At 42.6% G+C, this 11,022-nt stretch overlaps 1 pseudogene; it reads left to right on the top strand.

Moving 5' to 3' along the window:
• Nucleotides 1-10,648: 10,648 nt before the first annotated feature.
• LOC126238092 (5S ribosomal RNA) lies at nucleotides 10,649-10,766 on the top strand (annotated as a pseudogene).
• The last annotated feature ends 256 nt before the right edge of the window (nucleotides 10,767-11,022 follow it).

Raw genomic sequence — 11,022 nt, forward strand, 5'->3', positions numbered from 1 at the left:
AGCGGGTGAATCTGTGTCCTGTCGTTTTTAAATACTTTAAACTTTCTCACTGACAGAAAATGTTTGTAATCGAAATTATCGTCTCTGTGTGACGAAACAGGTTCAGGATTGTAAGAGAATCTGTTGAACTGTGATTGTTCGGAATCAAAGTCGTGTGCTCTTTGTAGATTACCCAAATTACACGCGTTGCGCGACTCTGGCAAATGCTCGAAAAGTGGCGTCTGCTGTGATGTGTTATTAACTGAAGTGTTTTTCATCTCTGTTACTTCCTGCTGTAAACTTGACAGTTTTCTACGCAACGTGTTATTAGACGAATCGATTTCATTAATTGTTTGCTGTAAATTTTGAAATTCAGGTGTTTGATTAAATGAAACCGGTGTAGTATCGTCTGATTTACTGTCATTAGTATTTTCAATGATGTCAATACGACTGGCCAATTCATCACATTTTTCAGTCAGTATTTTAACCTGATCATCGGTTTTAGAATCAGAGGCGTTAATCTGTTTTTGCAATTTACGTGTAGTTTCGTTCAGTTTTTTAACATCAGCTTTCACGACATCGGAATCCTGTGTTAGTTCTAATTGTTCGAGTCTGTCGGTCACTGTTTGAAAATCGGTTGTGTATGTGTCTGTTTTTGATTTAAGATCAGAAATTTCGTCACGTAATTCTGTGTTTGACTGTTCAATAGTATTAATTTTGTCCGAAACTGTGGCAATATTATTGTCTACGTATGTTTTTGCCTTCGCAAACATTTTACGTTTGTCTTCCTGTCTCTGAACAGTGATTGTTTCCATGACTTGACGTTTGACTTTATTTTGATCATCAATAAATTTGCGGAAACGCGTATCACTGTTCTGTATGTGAAGACTAAGACGTTCGTTAATTTGTGTATTCTGTTGATCGAATTTCGCGTCAATCTTTTCATCCATTGTGCGCGAAAGTTCTGTTGTCATTGCTTTAAATTCGTCGCGTAATTGTGTAGCCTTTTCCGAGCATTGTTTAGCGACTGTACTGATTTCCGCTCTAAGTGTTTCTGTTGTGGCTGTTTGCATTTCTCTTAATTCATGAGCAACAGACCTAATTTCTTCGCTACTTTTTCTTGAACAAGCCTCAATTTCCTCGCGTAACTGTTCCTTAGTGTCATGGCACTGCGCGGCAACGGCTCTAATTTGTTCATTTAACTGTCTGGAATTGTTATCTAATTTTTCATTTAACTGTCTGGAATTGTTATCTAATTTTTCATTTAACTGTCTGGAATTGTCGTCTAATTTTTCATTAAGCTGTCTGGAATTGTTGTCTAATTTTTCATTTAAGTGTTGTTTAAGGTTTTCGTTATCTTGTTTGTTCTGTTCTCTAAGTTGTTTGAGATTTACATCATTGTTATCTAATTTTTCACTAAGTTTGTCTTGTTTTTCATTCTGTTGTTTGACCTGTTCACTAAGTTCTTTGTGATTTTTGTCTTGCCTTTCATTCTGTTGTTTCTCCATTTGTCGTAAAAATGCCATAATTTGATCCAAGCCAAAATTGCCGGCGCTATTCTCCGTGCTGTTTAATGCTGGATCTGGAATTGTCTCGCTTTCTATAACCATTTGGTTATTCTGAGATTTACAAAAAGGTTTGCCATTCGAATTTACACTGTCGGTCATTATTTCGGAATTAAATGGATCCGTTGTACTTTCAGTACACTGTCCATTTTCATTAGACAAATTTGTCTGTTCGTCACGTGGATTTAGTAAACCGGTTGTGTTAGGCTGGGCAGCGCTCATTACAATAGAGCGTCCCGCGTCATCGATTGTCGTCAAATCAACAGAGGACATAACCGAGTTCGTTTGTTCATCATTAAGACAAAACTCATCATCAGTGGTTGGAACGCATTGATTGTCAGTGAACGCAGGATTGTCATCATTACACTGCGTGTCACTAGTACTATTGGTCACGTTGTTTAAGTCGGTAAATTCGTTCACAACACCTCGCGACGTACTATTAATAGTCTTTCGCGGCATTTTTACAATAGTCACAATAAATCACAAAACAAATAAACACAATGCAAAAAGCAACACTCAAATACAACAGAGCAACGAATTGCCGATGATCTGAGGAAAGAAAGTCACAAATTAGTAAAAGCGTTGCGCCAAATTATAATTATATTTAAGCAAATAAGAGTAGATATCTGACTGTTTTACAAAAGATTCTCACGAAATACGATCCTGGACTGGGTGTCGCCAAGTGTAACCTCCCCACGAAAAATTTATAAGACTATATTTATTAGAAATGGTGCCACAGCTAAGTATAAACTCCCCACAAGAATATTAATGGCAAAGACAATTAAATGAAAGCTCGCTATCTGACTCAAGTACAAGTTCCCATTAAATAATGAACGCTAATCGCATGATAATGAAACTGTAATGATAACCTAAACTCAATTCAACCGAAAAGTCGGTGTTTGCCCTGTGCGAAACGAGAATAAATTTCTTACCTTAGTGAAACTGCATGTCAAAATTCTGCTCTTATTGTTCTCTGGAGCTTGCATGAAAAGCATTGGAAGTACCTTTTAAAAATCTTTGTTAAAAGGAAATGGAAGGAAATTTGAATGATTGTCTCTAAAATTGCTTTTAAATCAAAATTATTATTGGGGGCGATTTTTGAAAGTTAAATTACAATGAGTGTTCGTTACATTATCTGATGAGCGCAAAGCTGCATGATTATTTATTTAAATAAATTATACCTCATCCTGAATCTCGACCATTGCGATGCCGACGCCCGCCGACTGCTCTCCGCTACTGCTAGCAACCGACTCCAAGCACTACTGAGGACTGACTACTGCAGACTGACTGACTGCTCGCTACTGCGAGTCGAGCGCAACTGCTCTGGTCAGAGATTCTACAATGTCTCAGCATCGCTGCCGCACAACATACGTGTTTCAGTCCCTTTACTTTTCCTAAAGCCAAACTGATCGTCACCTAGCGCAGTCTCAATTTTCTTTTCCATTCTTCTGTATATTATTCTTGTAAGCAGCTTCGATGCATGAGCTGTTAAGCTGATTGTGCGATAATTCACGCACTTGTCAGCTCTTGCCGTCTTCGGAATTGTGTGGATGATGCTTTTCCGAAAGTCAGATGGTATGTCGCCAGACTCATATATTCTACACACCAACGTGAATAGTCGTTTTGTTGCCACTTCCCCCAATAATTTTAGAAATGCTGATGGAATGTTATCTATCCCTTCTGCCTTATTTGACCGTAAGTCCTCCAAAGCCCTTTTAAATTCCGATTCTAATACTGAATCCCTTATCTCTTCTAAATCGACTCCTGTTTCTTCTTGTATCACATCAGACAAATCTTCACCCTCATAGAGGCTTTCAATGTATTCCTTCCACCTATCTGCTCTCTCCTCTGCATTTAACAGTGGAATTCCACTCTTAATGTTACCACCGTTGCTTTTGATGTCACCAAAGGTTGTTTTGACTTTCCTGTATGCTGAGTCTGTCCTTCCGACAATCATATCTTTTTCGATGTCTTCACATATTTCCTGCAGCCATTTCGTCTTAGCTTCCCTGCACTTCCTATTTATTTCATTCCTCAGCGACTTGTATTTCTGTATTCCTGATTTTCCCGGAACATGTTTGTACTTCCTTCTTTCATCAATCAACTGAAGTACAGTATTTCTTCTGTTACCCATGGTTTCTTCGCAGCTACCTTCTTTGTACCTATGTTTTCCTTTCGAACTTCTGTGATGGCCCTTTTTAGAGATGTCCATTCCTCTTCAACTGTACTGCCTACTGCGCTATTCCTTGTTGCTGTATCTATAGCGTTAGAGAACTTCAAACGTATCTCGTCATTCCTTATTACTTCCATATCCCACTTCTTTGCGTATTGATTCTTCCTGACTAATGTCTTGAACTTCAGCCTACTCTTCATCACTACTATATTGTGATCTGAGTCTATATCTGCTCCTGGGTACGCCTTACAATCCAGTATCTGATTTCGGAATCTCTGTCTGACCATGACGTAATCTACACTACTGGATAATGAAAAAAGAACACAATGAATTCGTCGACCCAGCAGAGGGAAATTTTATTGACACGATCTTGTGGATGTATACCACACACGATCACAAAGCCAGAACCATACCCGCGTGAGTAAAGTCAACAGAGCGTGCGCAATGTCGGCGCTAGTACTGTGTATATCCTCCTTTTGCAGCAACGCAGGCTGCAATTCTCACATGAAGACGATCGTAGAGGTGCCGAATGTAATCTTAAGGAATGGCCTGCCATGCAGTGTCCATCCCGCGCCTCAGCTGGGCCAGATTCCGTGCCGGTCGTGCAGACCGCGCAAGATGAGGTATCATCCAGTCCCAACACGCTCAATGGGGGAGAGATCTGGGGATCGTGCTATCCAGGGTAGTTGGCTTACACCTTGAATAGCATGTTGGGTGGCACGGCAGACATGTGGAGGTGCACTGTCCTGTTGGAAAAGCATGTCACCTTGTTGGTGCATGAATGGTAGCAAGACCGGTTTAATAATGGTTTCAATGTACCGTTCACTGTTCCATGTTCCCTCTACTATCACCAGTGGAGAACGGCCAGTGTAGGATATGGGTCCCCACACCATGATTACGGGTGTTGGTCCAGTGTGCCTCTGCCAGACGCCACACACGCGTTCGACCGTCATTGGCTCCAAGGCAGAAGCGACTCTCATCACTGGAGACGACACGTCTCCATTCGTCCTTCCATAAACGCCTATTGTGAGACCGCTGGTGGCGGGCTGAGCGATGTTGGGGCGTGAGCGGAAGACGCCCTAACTGCAAGTGGTATCGTAGCCATGCTTCACGGAGACGGTTGCGAACGGTTTTCGATTATACCCCCGAAGCTACAGTGTCCCTAATTTGTTGTGAAGTGACGGTGCGGTTCTGTACGGCACTTCGTAAGGTGCGATGGTCTTAGCGTGCGTCTGTGCACTGCCGCTGTCCGGACCCAGGTCGAGGGGCATGTGCACCATGTGCTGACCACTGGCGACAACAGTGATGCACTGTGGAAACCTCTCGCCCCACGTGTTGCGCAGTTTTGCGGTATGTCCATCCGGCCACCCACAGGCCCACTATACCACCTCGCTCAAACTCCGTCAGTTGCACAAACGGTTCACCTACACGCTGTCGCGGCATGCTGACAATATTGAAGATACACTAGGAGCTCGGTATGCCACGGCAAACTGGCTGCCACTGGCTCTGGCGGTGAACAACCGCTGAGCAGCTTGCAACATTCCACGAGTGATAACGCAGTTCCTGGTGTGTTCTCAGTGTGGCGCGTGTGATCACTGCATGTATTCTCCTCTCATAGCGTCCCGTGCAAGTATAACAGGTCTTATTCACTTGCATCGATGTGTTCCTTTTTCACCTTCCAGGAGTGTATGAATGGTCCTTGTCTTTAATGAAGCACCAGCTGCACGCCGGACTGATGACAGTGATGATTTCGTGGATATGAGTGCCTCACTGACGACGACTGCTCGGTCCTCTCGTTCTATCATCTCTCTAGGCCGACCGCTTCCTTCCTGATGCTGTGTTCGGCCATGGTTCACCCATTTCTGCCAACATCGTGAACAGTAGCATCGCTCCTATTAAAATGTTGAGCGATTCTCCGATTACTTCAGCTAGCTTCTCTGAGACGATTTACATGACCTCTCTCATATGCTAACATCTGCTTTCAGTGTTCACGCTACTGTCTGTGAGGCACAGTTTCTGTCCAACTGAGTTCTCAGAATAAAATTCGCAAAGACTTTCTGCCCTGGTATTGGAATGTTCCCTGTTTACTATTCTTGCCAGCTGGGCGGTTAAACTACGCTGCAGCGTAACCCATTCATCCAGTGGCTGCCAAAGTTAACAGTTTTGCATTTTCCGTCGATACCTCTATGAATACCAATGTGTGACCAATTTGCATAGCTCCTGTGTGTGCATTGTTTTGTAGTGTTAGAGTGTATTTGTTGTGGGATGACAATCACTTAGAATGTTTTAATGATGTCATAGCATCGACTGTATTATTCATTAAAGTTTCCACTGTTGCAATTCCGACCTTGAGTCATTTTCAACTTGCTAAAGCTACGTTAGTATACAAAACGAAGTTAGACCAACCACTAACAAAGATACATACGTGTTACAAAGCTCTTACATGAAAAATCTGGGTTAAGTATTAACCAAAATGTATTGTCATCATAAAAAACATAATAGATGTCAACATAAATAACTTTCCGTAGCACTGCTGTGTAACCCATATGTATATTTAAAAGTGGTATGTCTAACTTCGGTGTATACAGGGTGGTCGGAAATTCCCGTTACAGACTTCTAGGGCTTGCAGAGAGGAGTAAGTACATCGTATTTTGAATAGGAACCCATGTCCGGAAACGTCACCCAACGAGACTACAGAGCGTCAAAGTTATAGGCGCGGGCGTCTGTAAATGTACATATACACGGGGTGATTCCGTGATGATGTTACAGACTTTCTAGGGTGATGGAGAACGAGAAATGTTTTAATTTGAAGTAAGAATCACTGTACCGGAAACGAACGAGTCGAAAGTAAAAAACGAAAACCGTTCTGATACCTCTGACAGTTGAATACATGTACCGGTTCTCGTGTTGCGAAGAGTGTAGGGTTGTAACTTTCAGAGGTGGTAGTATGGACAAAAACAAGAAAAAATGTCCAATAAACATGGGCTCTAAAATTCATACTTGAGGAGCTATGACCGTTCATCTTTACTAACGTGAAACACATCTCCTGTATTGAGCAAGTGTTCATAGCTGTTAAGGTACGCACTTTAGAGCCCACGTTTATTCGACATTTGTTCTTGTTTTTGTCCATACTACCACCTCTGAAAGTTCGTTTCCGGTACATGGATCCTTAGTTCAATTTAATACATTTATCGTTCTCCATCATACTAGAAAGTCTGTAACATCATCAAGGAATCACTCCGTGTGTACGTAAATTTACAGACGCCCGCGCCTTTAACTTTGACGCTCTGTAGTCTAGTTAGGTGACGTTTCCGGACATGGGTTCCTATTCAAAATACGATGTACTCACTCCCATCTATAAGCCCTAGAAGTTTGTAACGGGTATTTCCGGCCACCCTTTATATGGATTACAGTTGTAACCACTTGAAAAGACTTAAGGTCGAATTTCCAATGGTCAATAGTACAGTCGATATAATTTGAAAAGACCATTAATTGTTTCTCTAAGTAACCTTCTACATTATGCAGAGCTTCTAGTGCCTGTAGGTCCCATTTAAACTGTCTCAAGGTGGTATATAAATGGCGGGGCCATGTGGGCTGGACAATGACAGTATCAGCCAACGGAACGCGTCCTGACGACAGAAGAACTAGGGTCGGTTATCACTGTTAGCATTCAACCGCGATTCTTATACATATATTTTAACAACGCGTTTCAAGAGACAATGCTCTCATCATCAGGTTCTAAAGTCTATGTCATGAAATTAAACGGACTAGGGTCCTAGTGAGGCAGAGCTCTTGCTGGGGGAGGAGTGTATTTAAAACCTCGCGTTTCGAAGAGAACGGCCGACTGCACAGATAGCTGTACTTTTAATAGCCAGTCTGTGCTCATCTGCACAGTTTTCGGCAGCTAATTTATTTTGGGTTGCCAGACACTAATTTTTTCTAACAGCCAGAACTGCTACTCTGGCACCTGTCTGGTGTATTCACGCGGAAAGGTACGTTCAAACTTAGCACAAAGGGCTCCTTTATTACGAAAAATGCTGTCTTGGAAACTTTATTAACTTCTGAACTACTACCAGCAAAAATAATCGACAGCGCCTCTATAGCCGGCATCATTACTGTCAATTTGGTATGTCTCGTCCGCCCTCGCGACGCACGTAATATTACGAATCGAACTGTTCTTAAGATTAATTCATATCGTAATGTTATACATCCGACTAACTGCAGCTTGCTACTCACAGTCAACTTTTCAAGTACCATTCACCATTCGATATGCACTGAGACAAATCAACCCCTTGCTGCCAATAATATTCATCTTGGCCTTGGAAAAAGTAAGGCTTCCCACTCTCCAAATCAGATATATAGAGATGGTGGTAGCAGACACAATCCTGGAATTTGCTGACGATATTGTGATTATTGGCGACACACTGAGCAAGTATACTGCGATACTTTTTGATTTTCCCACAGTGCCAGGAAAATTTGTCTGGTGGATATATTCTATAGGTCTATGTAAATAAACACATGTTCCAAAGTTTCAACTTGAAAAGAAGAAATCAATCGAAATCTGAAAAACAGCTGACAGTAATAAAGACAGGATCAGGTGTGGAAGAAGAGAGGCCATCATTGGTGTATGACCCACTCCCTCTTCCCCCGAAACACATTTCAGTAGAAGTGTTTGTATTCTTACATATGTCAATTTCACAGCTAACTTTCGAAGACTACGGTAGCATGGAAACTAAAATTCTCGAAAATGCGAGGAATTCTACACATCTGAAGTCACATTTTAACACAGGATACTTTTCAGTTGGTTGTATATGGAATGGGCGTGCGACCTGACGGATAAAATTCAAGTGCACGCTCCCATACTGAAACTGCCTGCTATCAACAACAAATCCGATACGGTTCGTGAGTCACAAATAATAGGAAGTACAGTGTGGGATGACATAAATGGACAGTATCTCCACTGAGAGAAACAAAGTAAGAAAAATACTTCCCGGGCGCAGGTGGAAGCGGCTGAAATAAATACGAGTCCCCTAATTTACACGTACACATAGGCATAGTTTTCAGACCTGTGTTCAGTCGTATTGCTCTGTGAAATACTGACAGAACAGAGTGCGTACTCTGATTTTAGATTGTGTAAATTATAACATGATGAAATATGTGAGCGTTTGTTAGTACTACAGTTTGAAACGAAAAACAGCCTAGGCATGGAAAACTGAAAGCGCTGGTTTTAAACACGGAAACATCATATTCATTAATGGAAACAATAAGAAAATTGTTCCTTACACACACACACACACACACACACACACACACACACACACACACACACACACACACACACACACACACATATATATATATATATATATATATATATATATATATATATATATATATATATATATATATATATATTGGCTCCAAAAGCGCACTGAATATTTAAAATCTCCTTAAATAAATCTTTCGGTAAAATATTATTCTCTTTTAACATAAGCTAAGAGTGCACATTGGCAACGTAAGTGGCCAATAAAAACACACAAAGACAAATACTAATTCACAAGCAGAGGACGAGCCTAAACTATACAGCTTAAAGACACACTGTTTTATTCTAGCCTCATGCGAGACCAACAGAGGCTACACCACCTTGGCCTGCGTGCCACAACTAAGAGAAACAGAGTGGTGAAGAAACCAAACGCGAGAAGAACAACGTTGCTCAAACGCCGGCCAGACACAGTATATCGTTCCAGTCACGACACGTCCCCCCATAGCACTAACTAGTACACTGAATGGCCTTTGCCAGTATCAGAAGTACTGCTGCGAACCGCCAACTAGCAAACAATTTCCACTCCCCGCTCCTTGCAGGTTAATTCCACTGGGAATCACAGCTGACAATCACCTTAGCAAGTAAACGTTACCTCCACGTGAAGCATTCTAGGATGGTGACATGCATAGGCTGCACTAGCACACCGTCCTCTGTGCAGAGCCACCCAAGAGGAAAAGACAAATAAAATGGTTCAAATGGCTCTGAGCACTATGGGACTTAACATCTGTGGTCATCAGTCCCCTAGAACTTAGAACTACTTAAACCTGACTAAGGACATCACACATATCCATGCCCGAGGCAGGATTCGAACCTGCGACCGTAGCAGTCGCGCGGTTCCGGACTGAGCACCTAGAACAGGAAGAGACAGAGACAGAGACAGACGTAGAGATAGAGACAGAGAGACAAAGAGCGGCCGCCGTTGGACGCCTGTCACTTGCTGATTGCCCCTGTTGTTTGCCTGCTCCTCTCCAATGTTGCATCTCCGTCATTCTCGTCCAGACGCTGACATATTACCGACTCCGGAGCTACTACTATTTCCTCTTATCCACAGAGAATCCTCAGCCACAACAGCACTTGCAGGGACACTTCTGTGGACTCGTTTACCATAGTCGTTCCCCAAATTGCTCACCGTTCCTAAATTAACTATGTGACCCATGTTCCCAAATTTTCTGATGAATGTTTTTACAATGCTATAGTTTTCTGAATTTCAATTCCTTTCATGTTATACCAATAGGACGCCGTAGGTACTGACGTAAACACTTTATTATTATTATTATTATTATTATTATTACTACTACTAATAAAATATTCTTGGGGTTCAAGCCGCGGCATGTGGTTAAATGCGCACGGGCTTTCGGCAGTGATCTCCTCTGCCGTTGATAAGTGGTTGGCTGCGTGTTGATGCCAGTGACGTCACTGGTACTCAGTCCCGCACCATATATGGTAGTGTTTTGTTTGCTCGACCGCCGCGTCCACTCCAGCTCACCAACTACAGGGTCCCACGCTGTGCCAAGCTGCCTAGGCTGTCAAGAAAAATTAGCTGTAGAGGAACATGCACTGGGAAATGGACATCGAATCGCATTCCACGAGACTTCTATTATTAAACTGGGCAACGGCCTTGCCGCAGTGGATAAGCCGGTTCCCGTCAGATCACCGAAGTTAAGCGCTGCCGGGCGTGGCCGGCACTTTGATGGGTGATCATCCGCGCCGCCATGTGCTGTTGCCATTTTTCGGGGTGCACTCAGCCTCGTGATGTCAATTGAGGAGCTACTCGACAGAATAGTAGCGGCTCTGGTCAAAGAAAACCATCGTAACGACCGGGAGAGCGGTGTGCTGTCCACACACCCCTCCAAGCCGCATCCTCAGCTGAGGATGGTCCCGATGGGCCACTTGTGGCTTGATGGCGGAGTGCTTTTTTTCTGTTATTAAACTGACAACAAACCAATAGAGATCAAATAATCGGAAACACCCTCAAACAATGG

The sequence above is a fragment of the Schistocerca nitens genome, chromosome 2, assembly GCF_023898315.1.
Source record: "Schistocerca nitens isolate TAMUIC-IGC-003100 chromosome 2, iqSchNite1.1, whole genome shotgun sequence".
Classification (NCBI taxonomy): domain Eukaryota; kingdom Metazoa; phylum Arthropoda; class Insecta; order Orthoptera; family Acrididae; genus Schistocerca; species Schistocerca nitens.